The sequence below is a fragment of the Notolepis coatsorum genome (genome assembly GCF_963971535.1).
Source record: "Notolepis coatsorum genome assembly, contig: SCAFFOLD_86, whole genome shotgun sequence".
NCBI lineage: Eukaryota > Metazoa > Chordata > Actinopteri > Aulopiformes > Paralepididae > Notolepis > Notolepis coatsorum.
In genome coordinates, this window is record NW_028172863.1 from 184,792 (window position 1) to 208,618 (window position 23,827).

A 23,827-nucleotide genomic window follows, 5' to 3' on the forward strand; every position below is an offset into this window, starting at 1 on the left:
TAGTGGGGCTAGAGATAATAAACTAGTGATGTCACAGTTCTCCTCTCACTAGTGGGGCTAGAGATAATAAACTAGTGATGTCACAGTTCTCCTCTCACTAGTGGGGCTAGAGATAATAAACTAGTGATGTCACAGTTCTCCTCTCACTAGTGGGGCTAGAGATAATAAACTAGTGATGTCACAGTTCTCCTCTCACTAGTGGGGCTACAGATAATAAACTAGTGATGTCACAGTTCTCCTCTCACTAGTGGGGCTACAGATAATAAACTAGTGATGTCACAGTTCTCCTCTCACTAGTGGGGCTAGAGATAATAAACTAGTGATGTCACAGTTCTCCTCTCACTAGTGGGGCTAGAGATAATAAACTAGTGATGTCACAGTTCTCCTCTCACTAGTGGGGCTAGAGATAATAAACTAGTGATGTCACAGTTCTCCTCTCGCTAGTGGGGCTAGAGTTAATAAACTAGTGATGTCACAGTTCTCCTCTCGCTAGTGGGGCTAGAGATAATAAACTAGTGATGTCACAGTTCTCCTCTCACTAGTGGGGCTAGAGATAATAAACTAGTGATGTCACAGTTCTCCTCTCACTAGTGGGGCTAGAGATAATAAACTAGTGATGTCACAGTTCTCCTCTCACTAGTGGGGCTAGAGATAATAAACTAGTGATGTCACAGTTCTCCTCTCACTAGTGGGGCTAGAGATAATAAACTAGTGATGTCACAGTTCTCCTCTCACTAGTGGGGCTAGAGATAATAAACTAGTGATGTCACAGTTCTCCTCTCGCTAGTGGGGCTAGAGATAATAAACTAGTGATGTCACAGTTCTCCTCTCACTAGTGGGGCTACAGATAATAAACTAGTGATGTCACAGTTCTCCTCTCACTAGTGGGGCTACAGATAATAAACTAGTGATGTCACAGTTCTCCTCTCACTAGTGGGGCTACAGATAATAAACTAGTGATGTCACAGTTCTCCTCTCACTAGTGGGGCTAGAGATAATAAACTAGTGATGTCACAGTTCTCCTCTCACTAGTGGGGCTAGAGATAATAAACTAGTGATGTCACAGTTCTCCTCTCACTAGTGGGGCTAGAGATAATAAACTAGTGATGTCACAGTTCTCCTCTCGCTAGTGGGGCTAGAGATAATAAACTAGTGATGTCACAGTTCTCCTCTCACTAGTGGGGCTAGAGATAATAAACTAGTGATGTCACAGTTCTCCTCTCACTAGTGGGGCTAGAGATAATAAACTAGTGATGTCACAGTTCTCCTCTCACTAGTGGGGCTAGAGATAATAAACTAGTGATGTCACAGTTCTCCTCTCGCTAGTGGGGCTAGAGATAATAAACTAGTGATGTCACAGTTCTCCTCTCACTAGTGGGGCTACAGATAATAAACTAGTGATGTCACAGTTCTCCTCTCACTAGTGGGGCTACAGATAATAAACTAGTGATGTCACAGTTCTCCTCTCACTAGTGGGGCTACAGATAATAAACTAGTGATGTCACAGTTCTCCTCTCACTAGTGGGGCTAGAGATAATAAACTAGTGATGTCACAGTTCTCCTCTCACTAGTGGGGCTAGAGATAATAAACTAGTGATGTCACAGTTCTCCTCTCGCTAGTGGGGCTAGAGATAATAAACTAGTGATGTCACAGTTCTCCTCTCGCTAGTGGGGCTAGAGATAATAAACTAGTGATGTCACAGTTCTCCTCTCACTAGTGGGGCTAGAGATAATAAACTAGTGATGTCACAGTTCTCCTCTCACTAGTGGGGCTAGAGATAATAAACTAGTGATGTCACAGTTCTCCTCTCACTAGTGGGGCTAGAGATAATAAACTAGTGATGTCACAGTTCTCCTCTCACTAGTGGGGCTAGAGATAATAAACTAGTGATGTCACAGTTCTCCTCTCACTAGTGGGGCTAGAGATAATAAACTAGTGATGTCACAGTTCTCCTCTCGCTAGTGGGGCTAGAGATAATAAACTAGTGATGTCACAGTTCTCCTCTCACTAGTGGGGCTACAGATAATAAACTAGTGATGTCACAGTTCTCCTCTCACTAGTGGGGCTACAGATAATAAACTAGTGATGTCACAGTTCTCCTCTCACTAGTGGGGCTACAGATAATAAACTAGTGATGTGACAGTTCTTCTCTCACTAGTGGGGCTACAGATAATAAACTAGTGATGTCACAGTTCTCCTCTCACTAGTGGGGCTAGAGATAATAAACTAGTGATGTCACAGTTCTCCTCTCACTAGTGGGGCTACAGATAATAAACTAGTGATGTCACAGTTCTCCTCTCACTAGTGGGGCTAGAGATAATAAACTAGTGATGTCACAGTTCTCCTCTCACTAGTGGGGCTAGAGATAATAAACTAGTGATGTCACAGTTCTCCTCTCACTAGTGGGGCTAGAGATAATAAACTAGTGATGTCACAGTTCTCCTCTCACTAGTGGGGCTAGAGATAATAAACTAGTGATGTCACAGTTCTCCTCTCACTAGTGGGGCTAGAGATAATAAACTAGTGATGTCACAGTTCTCCTCTCACTAGTGGGGCTAGAGATAATAAACTAGTGATGTCACAGTTCTCCTCTCGCTAGTGGGGCTAGAGATAATAAACTAGTGATGTCACAGTTCTCCTCTCACTAGTGGGGCTAGAGATAATAAACTAGTGATGTCACAGTTCTCCTCTCACTAGTGGGGCTAGAGATAATAAACTAGTGATGTCACAGTTCTCCTCTCACTAGTGGGGCTAGAGATAATAAACTAGTGATGTCACAGTTCTCCTCTCACTAGTGGGGCTACAGATAATAAACTAGTGATGTCACAGTTCTCCTCTCACTAGTGGGGCTACAGATAATAAACTAGTGATGTCACAGTTCTCCTCTCACTAGTGGGGCTAGAGATAATAAACTAGTGATGTCACAGTTCTCCTCTCACTAGTGGGGCTAGAGATAATAAACTAGTGATGTCACAGTTCTCCTCTCACTAGTGGGGCTAGAGATAATAAACTAGTGATGTCACAGTTCTCCTCTCACTAGTGGGGCTAGAGATAATAAACTAGTGATGTCACACTTCTCCTCTCACTAGTGGGGCTAGAGATAATAAACTAGTGATGTCACAGTTCTCCTCTCACTAGTGGGGCTAGAGATAATAAACTAGTGATGTCACAGTTCGCCTCTCACTAGTGGGGCTAGAGATAATAAACTAGTGATGTCACAGTTCGCCTCTCACTAGTGGGGCTAGAGATAATAAACTAGTGATGTCACAGTTCTCCTCTCACTAGTGGGGCTAGAGATAATAAACTAGTGATGTCACAGTTCTCCTCCCACTAGTGGGGCTACAGATAATAAACTAGTGATGTCACAGTTCTCCTCTCACTAGTGGGGCTAGAGATAATAAACTAGTGTTGTCACAGTTCTCCTCCCACTAGTGGGGCTAGAGATAATAAACTAGTGATGTCACAGTTCTCCTCCCACTAGTGGGGCTAGAGATAATAAACTAGTGATGTCACAGTTCTCCTCTCACTAGTGGGGCTACAGATAATAAACTAGTGATGTCACAGTTCTCCTCTCACTAGTGGGGCTAGAGATAATAAACTAGTGATGTCACAGTTCTCCTCTCACTAGTGGGGCTAGAGATAATAAACTAGTGATGTCACAGTTCTCCTCTCACTAGTGGGGCTAGAGATAATAAACTAGTGATGTCACAGTTCTCCTCTCACTAGTGGGGCTAGAGATAATAAACTAGTGATGTCACAGTTCTGCTCTCACTAGTGGGGCTAGAGATAATAAACTAGTGATGTCACAGTTCTCCTCTCACTAGTGGGGCTAGAGATAATAAACTAGTGATGTCACAGTTCTCCTCTCACTAGTGGGGCTAGAGATAATAAACTAGTGATGTCACAGTTCTCCTCTCACTAGTGGGGCTAGAGATAATAAACTAGTGATGTCACAGTTCTCCTCTCACTAGTGGGGCTAGAGATAATAAACTAGTGATGTCACAGTTCTCCTCTCACTAGTGGGGCTAGAGATAATAAACTAGTGATGTCACAGTTCTCCTCTCACTAGTGGGGCTACAGATAATAAACTAGTGATGTCACAGTTCTCCTCTCACTAGTGGGGCTAGAGATAATAAACTAGTGATGTCACAGTTCTCCTCTCGCTAGTGGGGCTACAGATAATAAACTAGTGATGTCACAGTTCTCCTCTCACTAGTGGGGCTACAGATAATAAACTAGTGATGTCACAGTTCTCCTCTCACTAGTGGGGCTAGAGATAATAAACTAGTGATGTCACAGTTCTCCTCTCACTAGTGGGGCTACAGATAATAAACTAGTGATGTCACAGTTCTCCTCTCACTAGTGGGGCAACAGATAATAAACTAGTGATGTCACAGTTCTCCTCTCGCTAGTGGGGCTAGAGATAATAAACTAGTGATGTCACAGTTCTCCTCTCACTAGTGGGGCTAGAGATAATAAACTAGTGATGTCACAGTTCTCCTCTCGCTAGTGGGGCTAGAGATAATAAACTAGTGATGTCACAGTTCTCCTCTCACTAGTGGGGCTAGAGATAATAAACTAGTGTTGTCACAGTTCTCCTCTCGCTAGTGGGGCTACAGATAATAAACTAGTGATGTCACAGTTCTCCTCTCACTAGTGGGGCTACAGATAATAAACTAGTGATGTCACAGTTCTCCTCTCACTAGTGGGGCTAGAGATAATAAACTAGTGATGTCACAGTTCTCCTCTCACTAGTGGGGCTAGAGATAATAAACTAGTGATGTCACAGTTCTCCTCTCACTAGTGGGTCTAGAGATAATAAACTAGTGATGTCACAGTTCTCCTCTCACTAGTGGGGCTAGAGATAATAAACTAGTGATGTCACAGTTCTCCTCTCACTAGTGGGGCTAGAGATAATAAACTAGTGATGTCACAGTTCTCCTCTCACTAGTGGGGCTAGAGATAATAAACTAGTGATGTCACAGTTCTCCTCTCACTAGTGGGGCTAGAGATAATAAACTAGTGATGTCACAGTTCTCCTCTCGCTAGTGGGGCTAGAGATAATAAACTAGTGATGTCACAGTTCTCCTCTCGCTAGTGGGGCTAGAGATAATAAACTAGTGATGTCACAGTTCTCCTCTCACTAGTGGGGCTACAGATAATAAACTAGTGATGTCACAGTTCTCCTCTCACTAGTGGGGCTAGAGATAATAAACTAGTGATGTCACAGTTCTCCTCTCACTAGTGGGGCTACAGATAATAAACTAGTGATGTCACAGTTCTCCTCTCACTAGTGGGGCTAGAGATAATAAACTAGTGATGTCACAGTTCTCCTCTCGCTAGTGGGGCTAGAGATAATAAACTAGTGATGTCACAGTTCTCCTCTCACTAGTGGGGCTAGAGATAATAAACTAGTGATGTCACAGTTCTCCTCTCACTAGTGGGGCTAGAGATAATAAACTAGTGATGTTACAGTTCTCCTCTCACTAGTGGGGCTACAGATAATAAACTAGTGATGTCACAGTTCTCCTCTCACTAGTGGGGCTAGAGATAATAAACTAGTGATGTCACAGTTCTCCTCTCACTAGTGGGGCTAGAGATAATAAACTAGTGATGTCACAGTTCTCCTCTCGCTAGTGGGGCTAGAGATAATAAACTAGTGATGTCACAGTTCTCCTCTCACTAGTGGGGCTAGAGATAATAAACTAGTGATGTCACAGTTCTCCTCTCACTAGTGGGGTAGAGATAATAAACTAGTGATGTCACAGTTCTCCTCTCACTAGTGGGGCTAGAGATAATAAACTAGTGATGTCACAGTTCTCCTCTCACTAGTGGGGCTACAGATAATAAACTAGTGATGTCACAGTTCTCCTCTCACTAGTGGGGCTACAGATAATAAACTAGTGATGTCACAGTTCTCCTCTCACTAGTGGGGCTAGAGATAATAAACTAGTGATGTCACAGTTCTCCTCTCACTAGTGGGGCAACAGATAATAAACTAGTGATGTCACAGTTCTCCTCTCGCTAGTGGGGCTAGAGATAATAAACTAGTGATGTCACAGTTCTCCTCTCACTAGTGGGGCTACAGATAATAAACTAGTGATGTCACAGTTCTCCTCTCACTAGTGGGGCTAGAGATAATAAACTAGTGATGTCACAGTTCTCCTCTCACTAGTGGGGCTAGAGATAATAAACTAGTGATGTCACAGTTCTCCTCTCACTAGTGGGGCTAGAGATAATAAACTAGTGATGTCACAGTTCTCCTCTCACTAGTGGGGCTACAGATAATAGACTAGTGATGTCACAGTTCTCCTCTCACTAGTGGGGCTACAGATAATAGACTAGTGATGTCACAGTTCTCCTCTCACTAGTGGGGCTACAGATAATAAACTAGTGATGTCACATTTCTCCTCTCACTAGTGGGGCTAGAGATAATAAACTAGTGATGTCACAGTTCTCCTCTCACTAGTGGGGCTACAGATAATAAACTAGTGATGTCACAGTTCTCCTCTCACTAGTGGGGCTAGAGATAATAAACTAGTGATGTCACAGTTCTCCTCTCACTAGTGGGGCTACAGATAATAAACTAGTGATGTCACAGTTCTCCTCTCACTAGTGGGGCTAGAGATAATAAACTAGTGATGTCACAGTTCTCCTCTCACTAGTGGGGCTAGAGATAATAAACTAGTGTTGTCACAGTTCTCCTCTCACTAGTGGGGCTAGAGATAATAAACTAGTGATGTCACACTTCTCTCACTAGTGGGGCTAGAGATAATAAACTAGTGATGTCACAGTTCTCCTCTCACTAGTGGGGCTAGAGATAATAAACTAGTGATGTCACAGTTCTCCTCTCACTAGTGGGGCTAGAGATAATAAACTAGTGATGTCACAGTTCTCCTCTCACTAGTGGGGCTAGAGATAATAAACTAGTGTTGTCACAGTTCTCCTCTCGCTAGTGGGGCTAGAGATAATAAACTAGTGATGTCACAGTTCTCCTCTCACTAGTGGGGCTAGAGATAATAAACTAGTGATGTCACAGTTCTCCTCTCACTAGTGGGGCTAGAAATAATAAACTAGTAATGTCACAGTTCTCCTCTCGCTAGTGGGGCTAGAGATAATAAACTAGTGATGTCACAGTTCTCCTCTCACTAGTGGGGCTACAGATAATAAACTAGTGATGTCACAGTTCTCCTCTCACTAGTGGGGCTAGAGATAATAAACTAGTGTTGTCACAGTTCTCCTCTCACTAGTGGGGCTAGAGATAATAAACTAGTGATGTCACAGTTCTCCTCTCACTAGTGGGGCTACAGATAATAAACTAGTGATGTCACAGTTCTCCTCTCACTAGTGGGGCTAGAGATAATAAACTAGTGATGTCACAGTTCTCCTCTCACTAGTGGGGCTAGAGATAATAAACTAGTGATGTCACAGTTCTCCTCTCTCTAGTGGGGCTAGAGATAATAAACTAGTGATGTCACAGTTCTCCTCTCACTAGTGGGGCTACAGATAATAAACTAGTGATGTCACAGTTCTCCTCTCACTAGTGGGGCTACAGATAATAAACTAGTGATGTCACAGTTCTCCTCTCACTAGTGGGGCTAGAGATAATAAACTAGTGATGTCACAGTTCTCCTCTCACTAGTGGGGCTAGAGATAATAAACTAGTGATGTCACAGTTCTCCTCTCACTAGTGGGGCTAGAGATAATAAACTAGTGATGTCACAGTTCTCCTCTCACTAGTGGGGCTAGAGATAATAAACTAGTGATGTCACAGTTCTCCTCTCACTAGTGGGGCTACAGATAATAAACTAGTGATGTCACAGTTCTCCTCTCACTAGTGGGGCTACAGATAATAAACTAGTGATGTCACAGTTCTCCTCTCACTAGTGGGGCTAGAGATAATAAACTAGTGATGTCACAGTTCTCCTCTCACTAGTGGGGCTACAGATAATAAACTAGTGATGTCACAGTTCTCCTCTCACTAGTGGGGCTACAGATAATAAACTAGTGATGTCACAGTTCTCCTCTCACTAGTGGGGCTAGAGATAATAAACTAGTGATGTCACAGTTCTCCTCTCGCTAGTGGGGCTAGAGATAATAAACTAGTGATGTCACAGTTCTCCTCTCGCTAGTGGGGCTACAGATAATAAACTAGTGATGTCACAGTTCTCCTCTCACTAGTGGGGCTAGAGATAATAAACTAGTGATGTCACAGTTCTCCTCTCACTAGTGGGGCTAGAGATAATAAACTAGTGATGTCACAGTTCTCCTCTCACTAGTGGGGCTAGAGATAATAAACTAGTGATGTCACAGTTCTCCTCTCACTAGTGGGGCTAGAGATAATAACTAGTGATGTCACAGTTCTCCTCTCACTAGTGGGGCTAGAGATAATAAACTAGTGATGTCACAGTTCTCCTCTCGCTAGTGGGGCTAGAGATAATAAACTAGTGATGTCACAGTTCTCCTCTCGCTAGTGGGGCTAGAGATAATAAACTAGTGATGTCACAGTTCTCCTCTCACTAGTGGGGCTAGAGATAATAAACTAGTGATGTCACAGTTCTCCTCTCACTAGTGGGGCTAGAGATAATAAACTAGTGATGTCACAGTTCTCCTCTCACTAGTGGGGCTAGAGATAATAAACTAGTGATGTCACAGTTCTCCTCTCACTAGTGGGGCTACAGATAATAAACTAGTGATGTCACAGTTCTCCTCTCACTAGTGGGGCTACAGATAATAAACTAGTGATGTCACAGTTCTCCTCTCGCTAGTGGGGCTAGAGATAATAAACTAGTGATGTCACAGTTCTCCTCTCGCTAGTGGGGCTAGAGATAATAAACTAGTGATGTCACAGTTCTCCTCTCACTAGTGGGGCTAGAGATAATAAACTAGTGATGTCACAGTTCTCCTCTCACTAGTGGGGCTAGAGATAATAAACTAGTGATGTCACAGTTCTCCTCTCACTAGTGGGGCTAGAGATAATAAACTAGTGATGTCACAGTTCTCCTCTCACTAGTGGGGCTAGAGATAATAAACTAGTGATGTCACAGTTCTCCTCTCACTAGTGGGGCTAGAGATAATAAACTAGTGATGTCACAGTTATCCTCTCGCTAGTGGGGCTAGAGATAATAAACTAGTGATGTCACAGTTCTCCTCTCACTAGTGGGGCTAGAGATAATAAACTAGTGATGTCACAGTTCTCCTCTCACTAGTGGGGCTAGAGATAATAAACTAGTGATGTCACAGTTCTCCTCTCACTAGTGGGGCTAGAGATAATAAACTAGTGATGTCACAGTTCTCCTCTCACTAGTGGGGCTACAGATAATAAACTAGTGATGTCACAGTTCTCCTCTCACTAGTGGGGCTACAGATAATAAACTAGTGATGTCACAGTTCTCCTCTCGCTAGTGGGTCTACAGATAATAAACTAGTGATGTCACAGTTCTCCTCTCGCTAGTGGGGCTACCTCACAGCACACCTTGCACTAAGTGCAGGCAGCCAGGACCCACTTCCTTGTATACATTATTAATTAAATTAGCAATACAACTTTTAAATGTCTCTATGCATTTTATATTTCCATACTTGGTAACCTTTTTATAATGGCAATGGCTCACTTGAGGCTGTGATATCATGTGATTATATCACAGCTAAGGAGGTTGTTGGCTCTCCGAACAACACCCATTAGCTGTGATATATATACCATGGCATATTGTGAGCTATTGATTAATCATATCATTGTCCGTATCAAGGTTGATAATCATGGATGTAGCAGAATTACTTACCATTGCTTAACCCCACAACAGTCTCCTCCTGCTGGTCTCCATGGATGACCTGACAGATGTAAACTCCATCATCATCAAGCTCTCTGTAGCCTCTCAGTGTCAGAGACACGTTGCCTTTCTCCAGCTGCTGATTGGTCAGAATCAGTCTGTCCTCGTAGCCCCTCCCCTCCTTCACCCGACCAGCCTTATACAGGTAAATACACTCTGTCTCCTTAAACCACTTGATTGTCATGGCAACAGCACTGGTCTCAGGAGAGAGGTGACAGGGGAGGATGACATCATGGCCTACATCACCCCTAACAAAGCCTTCAGTGATGAGTTGAACGTTTTCTGTTGAATTGAAGGAAACACGTTTTGACATGTATGAAGGAATAACTATTATTCATAATCAAGCATCAAGCAAGATATACAGAATAACTGACAAATGATTTGTCCACTTCACGTAGGATTCTTCTGTAGTTTTAAACACACAGTGGTCCTTTAGAAAAACAGTTTGTGAAATGTCACCTACACTGTAAATATCCCCAGTGTAACATATAATGTAAACTTTAAGAAGTAACCATTAATGTTGCTTTACATTCATGCTGGGACTACAGGTAACTACAGCTATTTAGCATAAAGCACAGCATGGATGCTTCTGAGAAAGGACTCTACCAATCAACATTAGGAAGTAGAAAATATATTGTCTGTCTGTCTGTCTATACAGTAGAAGTAATGTCCTCTGTATTATGACTTACTGTGAACTCTGGACTCTGCCATGTTTCCTGTAGAAAGAAGAGAAGGAAAACATGACTACTCATAGCATGACCGTCACATCCCACCTGACTCTGCTCACTTCCCTCCACCTATGCAAGGACAATTCCCTTCACATACCCTTGGACTATACCCTCACTTGATCATACCCTCCTTGTGTGTCTCTAAATGATCCATGTTCCTCAGTGTCCTCCCCATTGTGTTGTCTCTCCCAGTTTGCTTGTTGCCCTTTGTATTCCCTTGTCTAGTTTAGGTTTAGTCTTGTTAGTGTGTATGTCTCCAGTGTGTTAGTTAGTGTATTTGTTATCAGTCTGTTTCCCCTCCCAGGTGTGCCTCAATGTAAACAGCCCTCATGTGTCCCGTTTGTCAATTACCTTGTGTATTTAAGTCTTGTCTGCCTGGTTCCTGTTGTGTGTGCATTGATTGATTGATTGATTGAAAAGTTTATTAACAGATTGCAGAATGGGTACAGTACAGTACAGCTCAATACATACAATTGTTAAGAGGATGCAGACCTGAGAAAGACTTTCGTCTTGTTTCCATCAGGGTCCCCCATTTTCAATTCATCATATGACACACATGACATACAGATAGACAGTACTGCTACATCTATACATTTATGACATACCAGATTTTCAAATACAGTACTGTTTGTGATACTAAAAAAATCCAGAAGAAGAGTATATACATTTGACATAGAAACTGTGCATTGGGGGAGGTTGGGTAGGTGGGGTGGGGCTGTACATTGGAGGTGGGGGGGGGGGGGGGGGGGGGGGGTTGGGTAGGGGGGGGGGGACACTGTACATTGGAGTACTGACATACATTTGACATGGAAACTGTACATTGGAGGAGGTTGGGTAGGTGGGGTGGGGTTGGGTGGGGCTGTACATTGGAATAGCCATGCTTGGTCTTTATTGTACAACTGGGTTAGGACATTTGTAGGGGCCAGTTTTGAATTGCAGTCTCCCGTAGGTGTTCTTTGAGAGTGTTTTTGAAGGTGGGTAGTGATTTACATTCCTTTACAGCTTTGGGTAGGGCGTTCCACATTGTTGTGGCATAATTGCGAAACGTGTTTAGTCCCTTGTTTGAGCCGAATCTGGGTTTTACATGATTTGTGGAGCTCCCTCTGGTGTTGTGATCGTGGTATTCACTGACCTTTGGGAAGTATTTTGACATGTACATGGGTGCATTGTTCTATGTTCCTGGTATCCTGTACTATGTTCCTGATTCCTGTCGATGTACCTTGTTCCTGTCGTTGTTTCCTGTCCATGTTCCTGTTTGCTATTCACCCCGCCTGCCATGCTGTTTGTTTCCAGTATTTGTTATAGTTTAGTGTTTTTCCTGTACTCCCTTTTGTTTAAGTTTTCCCTCTTCCAGCTTTGGCTGAGAGGTTTTTGTTTGTAGTTTAGTTTAGTTTATGTTTAAAGTAAATCTCCTTTGATCCACTACCCGCCGTGTCTTGTCTGCAACCCTTGTCTACCAACCCTTCCACCATGTCAAACCATGACAATGACACCATTTATCTCTCCTCCTATTGTACAATTATTAACTTATTTATGTGTAAGGGATTGTTTTGAATTATTTGGTAAGTAGCCGAGACCCCCAAGACTGCGCTTGTCAAGGCTCCACATTCATAAAGTACATTAAAAAGAGGAATTCCTACCTTAGTCAGCTTTCACCACTTTAGAAGAGAAGTAGTTTCATCAGATCCACTGAGTCCCAGCACCATGAGTTACTCCTATGAAGTCCTACAACAAGAAAATAACAACATTTGCTCATTTGAAATCTGAGATGCTGAGATGAAAAGGTATAAAGTACATAATGCTACCGTGATATGAAAAGTGAAAAACTGCAATAATTGTATTTTGACCACTAGAGGGCAGCATGGAGCTACTCTAAACAAACCATTAATTTCCTCCAAAACTAAAGCCCTGTCTTGTTTGGTCAAAGTGATTGTAGAGGAAAATGCAGTGACCGATGGCTGCACTCTGGTATCAAGACCCTGTCTGTATCAGAGACAGGGTTAGGGTCCTCTCTGTGACCCTGTCTGTATCAGAGACAGGGTTAGGGTCCTCTCTGTGACCCTGTCTGTATCAGAGACAGGGTTAGGGTCCTCTCTGTGACCCTGTCTGTATCAGAGACAGGGTTAGGGTCCTCTCTGTGACCCTGTCTGTATCAGAGACAGGGTTAGGGTCCTCTCTGTGACCCTGTCTGTATCAGAGACAGGGTTAGGGTCCTCTCTGTGACCCTGTCTGTATCAGAGACAGGGTTAGGGTTAGGGTCCTCTCTGCATGTCTGTATCAAAGACGGGGTGAATACGTCTAAAAGTGATGAAGTGCTTTATCCGCTGGCTTTTCCTTCTATGACTAATAAACAGGCAAACGGGGGGGTCTTCCAAGACTGAAGTAAAAGGGTCTTGAGTGTAGCTGTCATGTACATGAAACCAGGCCTCTAAATATAACTCTTTCATGGTAGAAAGTGAATGATCTAAACACTGTGCCGAGTTGTGGAATAACCACCCACTTCTTTTCTAAATAAGGGGTTAAAGGACCCGTTTTCGGGGGTGTTTCACAACTGCTGACTCCATGGGAGTGTGAGGGGAGACCACATGGGATTTACTAAAGTACCCAAGAAACGCACTCTCTGGCTGTTTGAGTTCTTTACTAAATACGTATTTCAACTACAGTGATCATTTTCAAATACATGGCCTTTTTCTTTTTTACATTATTATTATCACTTTCATGAAAGGATTTCTTGATTTCAAATTCAATAAATACAACTTTCTCTTGTAAATGTCCTGGTTGATAAACAACTTAGGTAGGTAAATACTTTGAAAGCACAATATTGATGTAATTAAGAGATTTGATGGGGGTGAAATCCTTTAAAAATTAATAGGTTTATAAAATGGGTGAAGCTAAAGCATAGGCTGTTTTGTCAACAAAGAGAATAAAAGATGGATTACAACACAATGGCTGCAGGGTAGTGCAGGGATGATTGAGTCGGACACCATGACTCAGTGAGACCTACTGGAAGCAGGTGGTCATGAGGGGTTTTGAACATGTGAAAAATAGAAAACTGCAGCTGTAATCATTAACTATCATGGAGCATTTTACACAGCATAAGCCTCTCAGTTATCAGCAGTACTGTGTTGGAGACACCAGAGGGCAGCAAACCTCTTAAGAAGTAGCCATGAAAGACAATGGCGGCCGTCCATAAAGCTGGTGAGACATTATTCAAAGCTGTTGCCATTAGAAGCTTACAGTAATGGATGCCTGTTAGCTAGTACGCTCCTGTATTTGGCCTGGAATAAGATGTATTATTATTTCTAAAGAAAATAGAGATATTAGGTACTTTTCAGCAGTGTAAACGAAACTCTGATACAAAGACTATCAATTAGAATATTCTCCAAAAACTCAGCATGGACAGGTTTTTTGTCCATAATTAATTGTCCACCAACTCTGCGTTTTCATGACCACATCAGTACTTCTAATTACCTTGGCGCACACAAACTATGGTGAAATAATGCCTATACCTGGCAAAACATGGGCGAAACCAGCTTAACAACCCAGGTGTCAGGCATTATTTTGTCGTAGTGTGCATTTGCCAAGGTGATTATAAGCAGTTGGTCATCAAAACAGTGAACTGGTGAACAAACATTTCATTATGGACTAAAAACATTTTGGGAAGAGGTGGCTTTGGGCTGTGTCCATGGTGTGTTTTTGGAAAAGATTGGAATAGATTATGTGACCCCAGGCAGGTTGTGACCAAAGTTAAAGTACACCCCTTCACAACTCTCTATACAGTTTCCACGGCTAGCTAACGTTTAGCAAACATTAGCTAGCAACCTAATGTTCACCAAGCTAGCTAACATTAGCTAGCTGTGCTAACGTTAGTTGGTTGCATTGTCTATGCTAGAGCTAGTATGGAGTTTCCAAAGACAGAAGGCTAATGGCTAGAAGGCATCAGCTGACTGCATGTGATACAGATGAGCTCTGTTGCTCTGTGACTCCTGGAGAAACACTAATGATGTCACAGCAGTGTGATGCATGTCTGCCATTAGTAAAAGGTTGCTGCCTTGTGATTGACATATTCATGTTTGATTTAATCTCTTCAGCATTATGCTTGTATTTGAAGTAAATAGAGGCACAAATAGATGTTGATGATCATCAATTGTAATTTTTACAGATGGACTGAGGGCTGAGGTCTGAACTCAAGTCCCTGATTTTCTCTCTATACAACCTTTAAGACAAGAACATCTCTGATTGACAATATACAGCCTAAGACAAGACCATTACTGATTTACTTGTCATAGGTGTACACATAGTAGGCTATAGGATAACATTCTATATCTATAGAATTATGAACATTCTATATCTATGGTTACACCTTTGTTTACCCATTTATGACAATTCAGAACTTCTGCTGTGAAAATAACCTATTCTTTGCAATAATTCCATTTATGGCCATGTATTTCATAAAATAATGTTTGGTAGACTATATAAACACCTTGTAAGATTTGTACACATATTTTCCATATGATGTATACACATTCCTTTTAAGTATATTTATTGTACCATGACAAGCACACATTTTCATCAAGAAATTCTGAAAAATCCAATTTATAAAAATGTTGCTGATATATTTCTCATATATGAACACACAGCAACCGTTGTTTCTTCCAACATGGAGAATAAATGGGTATACCACACACCACACATTCTGAAAAGGCATCTATTGTGTCAGTGGTAGAGGCCCTTTGTCTGCTGCTGTTCAGTGCAATGCAAATAAAATACTTGTCGTTGACCGATTTGGAAAATATTTGTGCGACTGTATAAGTTATACCTAGTGCTAGGGTTGGGTACTGTTCACATTTGAACCGATACCGGTACCTGGGAATCGATACCGGTACCTGGGAATCGATACCGGTACCTGGGAATTGATACCGGTACCCGACGGTACCTTTTTTTGTACTTTCATTTTTTTTGGAAAACTAAAATAAAGTATAAACTTCTCAATTTCAACATTGTTATCACACCACACAAACTAAAACCCCTCCCTACCTCCCTCACCCAAACTGTTCCTACAACAATTTTTTAATGTTGCATGATCATGTATACATTTATTATGTATTATTATTTTTTAAGTTTAAATATCAACATTATCTGGCCATCCTCAGTAAATACTATCAAAGTCCTCTGACCTCATCTGGTCTTTCCAAAGACCAGAGATGGGATGTGCGTGCACACACATGCACAAAGGGAGAATGGCTGATAGCAGACTTAATGATTTTAGAATATTTCAGATAATGAAATTAAATGTTTATATCATCAACTATCCAGTTAGTATTTATACAGTAGTGTAACGTTTGGCTACTTTAAATCACTGAACGTAGACAGTATGTTGCGTATCTCATTAATCTCTATCTCAGGTTAACTCGCCATGCGTTGGCTGCCAGACCCAAGGTTTCTCAGGTTTTGGTCATTATTTCTTTTATTCGATATTTTTATTCATTTCAGGCACACGGACCTCTGGGTTACCATAGGGAATCATTCTGAGATCGCCAGAGTGCAATACCGGCCGCATCCTGCTAGGTGGCAGTATTGATTGATTGATTGAAAACTTTATTAACAGATTGCAGAATGGGTACAATACAGTACAGCTCAATACACACAATTGTTAAGGGGATGCAGACCAGAGAAAGACTTTCGTCTTGTTTACATCAGGGTCCCCCATTTTCAATTCATCAGGACATATATGACATACATGACATACAAATAGTCAGTACTGCTACATCTATACATTTATGACATACCAGATTTGCAAATACAGTACTGTTTGTGATACAGAAGGAGTCAAGAAAAGGGAGTATATACATTTGACGTAGAAACTGTACATTGGAGGAGGGTTGGGTGGGGGGGGGGTTGGGTACACTGGGATATTGACAACCATACTGGGTAATTTACATTGGAGGTGGTTGGGGGGGGGGGGGGGGGCACACTGTATAAACAAGCAAAACTGTACATTGAGGGGGGGGGGGGGGGAGACTCTGTACAAACAAACAAAATTGTACATTGGACTATTGACAAAAACATACTAGGTAAATGACTGTACATTGGAGGGGGTTGGGTTAGGATATTTACAGGGGCCAGTGTTGAATTGCAGTCTCCCGTAGGTGTCTCTTGAGAGAGGTTTTGAAAGTGGGTAGTGATCCACATTCCTTTACAGCTTTGGGTAGGGCGTTCCACATTGATGTGGCATAATTGCGAAACGTGTTTAGTCCCTTATTTGAGCCGAATCTGGGTTTAACATGATTTGTGGAGCTCCCTCTGGTGTTGTGATCGTGGTATTCACTGACCTTTGGGAAGTATTTTGCCATGTACATGGGTACCTTGGTCGTGTAGTGTATCTTGTAGACCAGGCCCATTGCAAGTTGCTGTACTCTGTCATCTACTCTAAGCCATCCTAGGTTGTCAAAGTGGGCAGGGGTGAGGTGGGTTCTAGGAGTAAGGTCAAGCAGTAGTCTGACCAGTTTGTTTTGAGATGTTTGTAATTTTGTTTTTAGCGCCTTTGAGGTGCTTTGGTACCATGAGGTGCAAGCATAGTCGTAGTACCCCTGAATGAGTGCTCCTGCCAGAGTCTTCAGGGTATTCTTGTTTACCAGAGAGGAGATCCGGTACAAGAATCGAGTTCGTTGGTTGACTTTTTTTATTACATTGGATGTCATTTTGTCACAGGAGAGATTAGCCTCTAGGATGGAACCCAGGTAGGTAATTTCATCTTTCCTTGTGACAATATTGTCACCCACTGTAACTGAGAAGCCGTCGGTCTTGCTGAGTTTGTTATTTGAGCCGAAGAGAATGGACTCTGTTTTGCCCATGTGTAATGATAGTTTGTTATCAGCGAGTATCGCCCACCCTTTGAAACCCTCCTTCACACCGGGTGTTACACTTAAATCCCTTCGGGCACCATATATTGTGTCAGGCGAGTCTAGCGGTTCACCCGATCACATTGAAACTCGTCCAATGACCCTCCATGCATGTGTGTGGCGGATTATGTCGAGGACACGATGGACACCAATACTGGAAATCGTGATCAGACAATTGGAATATTCTTTTTGGGATACCTAGTAAGGTACCTCAAGGTAAGGACGATATGACATACATTTCAGCTTGATCCTACAAGGTTTTTGTATATCGATCCGGCCGATCAACGTTTGTAGTATTAAAAAAAAATGCCGTTACTGGCGATCAAAGTATAAAAAAAATGAAATAGTAGCGTGTACAGGCGAGCAACACCAACGCTATTAGCAGATAGCACCACAGTATAACACGCAAACGTATACATGAAAAAATGTATTCTTTTTCACATGTTGAACGATAGATGGTTAATGTCAAATGAGCCATAGTATTGTTTTCATAGCTATAATATAGAATATAGATATAGCCCTGCAAACACCGCAACACAAAGTGAAAATCCCTATATCCCTATGGGTGCTCTGTTGTATGTTAAATACCCTGTTGTATGTCCGTTCTATTTTCAAATGTTTTGCCTATTTTTTAACTGAATCCAACCGCACTTTGTTTTTACTCTGTCTATTCTATTTTTATTATTTCTATTACTGAATGAAACTGTAAACAGAAAGGCCTATTGGGATGATAGATCCTAATGTGAAACACTGATTTACCTTACCTTGCTACCTCTCTATGTTTTTTATGCTCGCTTATGCCTGTATCTTTTACTGTTGTGAAGCACTTTGAACTGCAACTTCTGTATGAAAAGTGCTATACAAATAAAGTTTATTATTATTATTATTATTATTATTATTATTATTATTATTATTATTATTATTATTATTATTATTATTATTATTATTATTATTATTATTATTATTATTATTATTATTATTATACTTTACAGCGCTGGCCAACTAAGTACAAAGAGGGGGAAACAGCGTGGCAGTCAAAGTGTTAATAAAGTTTTCAATCAATCAATCAAAGGGAGAGAGGCTCAGCCCCCCTGTGATGTATTGAAGGTCCCTGCTGTCTGTGTCTATAAAGAAATGACAATTGCGTGTCATTGGAATTCAGATTTTTTTCTAACTGGGCGGGTCTTAGCTATCGAAATATGGCACCGATTGATCTAACGTGAATCGGTAATCGGTAGTACCGACGTAATTCGGTCGATGCCCTTAAAAGTACAGAGTTCGGTACCCATCCCTAGCTAGTGCAGACAGACAGATACACAGACATATAGCTGGTGCAGACAGACAGATACACAGACATATAGCTGGTGCAGACAGACAGATACACAGACATATAGCTGGTGCAGACAGACAGATACACAGACATATAGCTGGTGCAGACAGACAGATACACAGACATATAGCTGGTGCAGACAGACAGATACACAGACATATAGCTGGTGCAGACAGACAGATACACAGACAGGAGTGACTGCAATACTCCCCCGCCAGCGGTTTGTGTGACTGAATGTAAAAACACTACATCTAAAAAACTGAAATGACAAACACCACCATTCCTTTTTAAAACGTTTCAAATAAGCCAATATATCATGTAACATAGACTCGTGATTTATCAAGCAGACTAATCTGTGTCCAAATGACCAGCTACTGTAAAATCCACTGGCTGAGCATTTGAAAGGTCAATTTGTTTGATCTTTTGAGCAACAGGCAGCTCGTTGTGTGCTGATTGATCCGTGTACGGCTCTGACTGGCGGGAAAAGCCTCTACATTGAGCACAATGGCCGAGGTATGTACAAAACAACTTCTATGGAAATGTGAACGCCACTTTATGGGTTAAAGGGGGGGGGCAGTATTATAATATGAGGAAATACCTGCTGAGGAGAAGGAGAGTACACTGAAGAATACTGAAGAAGTCTCATGTTGTCCAAGCAATCCTCATACAGAGAGGCTGAAAATACACATACAATACTAATAACATCATATTAGCGACTGAAAATACACATAAAATACTAATAACATCCTATTAGAGACTGAAAATACACATAAAATACTAATAACATCCTATTAGAGACTGAAAATACACATACAATACTAATAACATCCTATTAGAGACTGAAAATACACATAAAATACTATCAACAGCCCAATACAGAGACTCAAAATACACTGGAAAACTCAGAAATTACCTAGATACATTAATATACATACAATACTAATAACTTACATGTACATCTTGTGAGCTCATACAATGTTGTCACAAGATTAAAGTGAATTGTGAATGTGCTTCTTAGATTAGATTATTAATAAAATTTCATTTTACAGAACATTATTTGCAAATATATATATACAGTATGCACTTGAAAGCATTTCTGTAAACATTCCTTATAGTCAATAACATAAAACAGCAGATGCATTGCCAACACTAGTCTGAAATAGCCTACTGGGTTATTTAAAGTTATACATTTTGAGGTTTTGACAGCTGAACAAATTAGTTAGCATCATACTTAGCATGGTAGTGGAAGACAACAGACGGTGAGGGAGACATTATAAATTATATTATATTCTATGCCATCCATTGACTTCCACTAGCAAGCTTAGAATGATGCTAACAAATGATAATATTTTCTACTTGAGTAGTAGAAAATAGTAAGTAAAAGAGAAGATGAATCTGAACACTTACCTACTGAGAGCCTTGTGTGGAGTAAAAAAACAAACTTCTTATAGCCTGGTTCTCCAAACCCCTCCCTATTGGCTCCAATCGTTTCATGTGACACACACACACACACACACACACACACACACACACACACACACACACACACACACACACACACACACACACACACACACACACACACACACACACACACACACACACACACACACACACACACACACACACACACACACACACACACACACACACACACACACACACACACACACACACACACACACACACACACACACACACACACACACACACACACACACACACACACACACACACACACACACACACACACACACACACACACACACACACACACACACACACACACACACACACACACACACACACACACACACACACACACACACACACACACACACACACACACACACACACACACACACACACACACACACACACACACACACACACACACACACACACACACACACACACACACACACACACACACACACACACACACACACACACACACACACACACACACACACACACACACACACACACACACACACACACACACACACACACACACACACACACACACACACACACACACACACACACACACACACACACACACACACACACACACACACACACACACACACACACACACACACACACACACACACACACACACACACACACACACACACACACACACACACACACACACACACACACACACACACACACACACACACACACACACACACACACACACACACACACACACACACACACACACACACACACACACACACACACACACACACACACACACACACACACACACACACACACACACACACACACACACACACACACACACACACACTTCTCTAACCTTTAGCCCCGTGCTGCTAAGTGGGAGTTAAGACATTTGTCCAATGTACCTAATAAACAAACAAATAAGCATTCCGTTGTTTAGCTGCTCAACCCTATTCACAGGCGCCATTCCAGGTCATTAATCCGTCCCTGGGCCCCAGTCCAAAATATGTAATGGTGCAAAACAACGGAACCACAGCGATCTTATTATATGTCCTTATTATAAGCCGCATAGGCTACAGCAGTGGTTGTCAGCTGGTGGTCTTTAACTTAAGAGGTAGAATCTGTAATGTCGCCAAACAAAAGCCCCGCTTGGTATTATTACATATTGTACATGTTGTGTTTTGTCTGGTATTAGTACATATTGTACATGTTGTGTTTTGTCTGGTAATGTACATATTGTACATGTTGTGTTTTGTCTGGTATTATTACATATTGTATATGTTGTGTTTTGTCTGGTATTATTACATATTGTATATGTTGTGTTTTGTCTGGTATTATTACATATTGTATATGTTGTGTTTTGTCTGGTATTAGTACATATTGTATATGTTGTGTTTTGTCTGGTATTATTACATATTGTATATGTTGTGTTTTGTCTGGTATTAGTACATATTGTATATGTTGTGTTTTGTCTGGTAATGTACATATTGTACATGTTGTGTTTTGTCTGGTATTATTACATATTGTATATGTTGTGTTTTGTCTGGTATTATTACATATTGTATATGTTGTGTTTTGTCTGGTATTATTACATATTGTATATGTTGTGTTTTGTCTGGTATTATTACATATTGTACATGTTGTGTTTTGTCTGGTAATGTACATATTGTACATGTTGTGTTTTGTCTGGTATTATTACATATTGTATATGTTGTGTTTTGTCTGGTATTAGTACATATTGTATATGTTGTGTTTTGTCTGGTATTATTACATATTGTATATGTTGTGTTTTGTCTGGTATTATTACATATTGTATATGTTGTGTTTTGTCTGGTATTATTACATATTGTATATGTTGTGTTTTGTCTGGTATTATTACATATTGTACATGTTGTGTTTTGTCTGGTAATGTACATATTGTACATGTTGTGTTTTGTCTGGTATTATTACATATTGTATATGTTGTGTTTTGTCTGGTATTATTACATATTGTATATGTTGTGTTTTGTCTGGTATTATTACATATTGTATATGTTGTGTTTTGTCTGGTATTAGTACATATTGTATATGTTGTGTTTTGTCTGGTAATGTACATATTGTACATGTTGTGTTTTGTCTGGTATTATTACATATTGTATATGTTGTGTTTTGTCTGGTAATGTACATATTGTACATGTTGTGTTTTGTCTGGTATTATTACATATTGTATATGTTGTGTTTTGTCTGGTATTATTACATATTGTATATGTTGTGTTTTGTCTGGTATTATTACATATTGTATATGTTGTGTTTTGTCTGGTATTATTACATATTGTATATGTTGTGTTTTGTCTGGTATTATTACATATTGTATATGTTGTGTTTTGTCTGGTATTAGTACATATTGTATATGTTGTGTTTTGTCTGGTATTATTACATATTGTATATGTTGTGTTTTGTCTGGTATTATTACATATTGTATATGTTGTGTTTTGTCTGGTATTATTACATATTGTATATGTTGTGTTTTGTCTGGTATTATTACATATTGTATATGTTGTGTTTTGTCTGGTATTATTACATATTGTATATGTTGTGTTTTGTCTGGTATTAGTACATATTGTATATGTTGTGTTTTGTCTGGTAATGTACATATTGTACATGTTGTGTTTTGTCTGGTATTATTACATATTGTATATGTTGTGTTTTGTCTGGTAATGTACATATTGTACATGTTGTGTTTTGTCTGGTATTATTACATATTGTATATGTTGTGTTTTGTCTGGTATTATTACATATTGTATATGTTGTGTTTTGTCTGGTATTATTACATATTGTATATGTTGTGTTTTGTCTGGTATTATTACATATTGTATATGTTGTGTTTTGTCTGGTATTATTACATATTGTATATGTTGTGTTTTGTCTGGTATTATTACATATTGTACATGTTGTGTTTTGTCTGGTATTATTACATATTGTATATGTTGTGTTTTGTCTGGTAATGTACATATTGTATATGTTGTGTTTTGTCTGGTATTAGTACATATTGTATATGTTGTGTTTTGTCTGGTATTATTACATATTGTATATGTTGTGTTTTGTCTGGTATTATTACATATTGTATATGTTGTGTTTTGTCTGGTATTATTACATATTGTATATGTTGTGTTTTGTCTGATGTGTGGGTGGGAGTTGAGTGGGGATAAGGGAGGGGCTGCTACGAGGTCTGGAGAAATTCACTCTATAATTATACAAATATATAAGTTATGATATAGATGTAATTCGAATATACAGCTGTATGGTAACCAGAAACAAGGGAATTACAAATTAAATAAACACATTTATAATCATCCATAGCAAGTGAAGTCCCCAAAGGACATAAACACATACAACCCATACATCTTAAGTGGTCTGCACACGGCGGGCGACAGACGTCGCCTGGCGATGTGATTGCCTGTCGCTCAATGACAATCGCTTAGCCCCCCACACCAGAGGCGACCGTTCTCAGGTATAATAAGCTATGTGTCGCTCTGTTTAGCTGGGGGTGTTTCCCCCCGGGAGATATAGGAGGGCGGACCGCC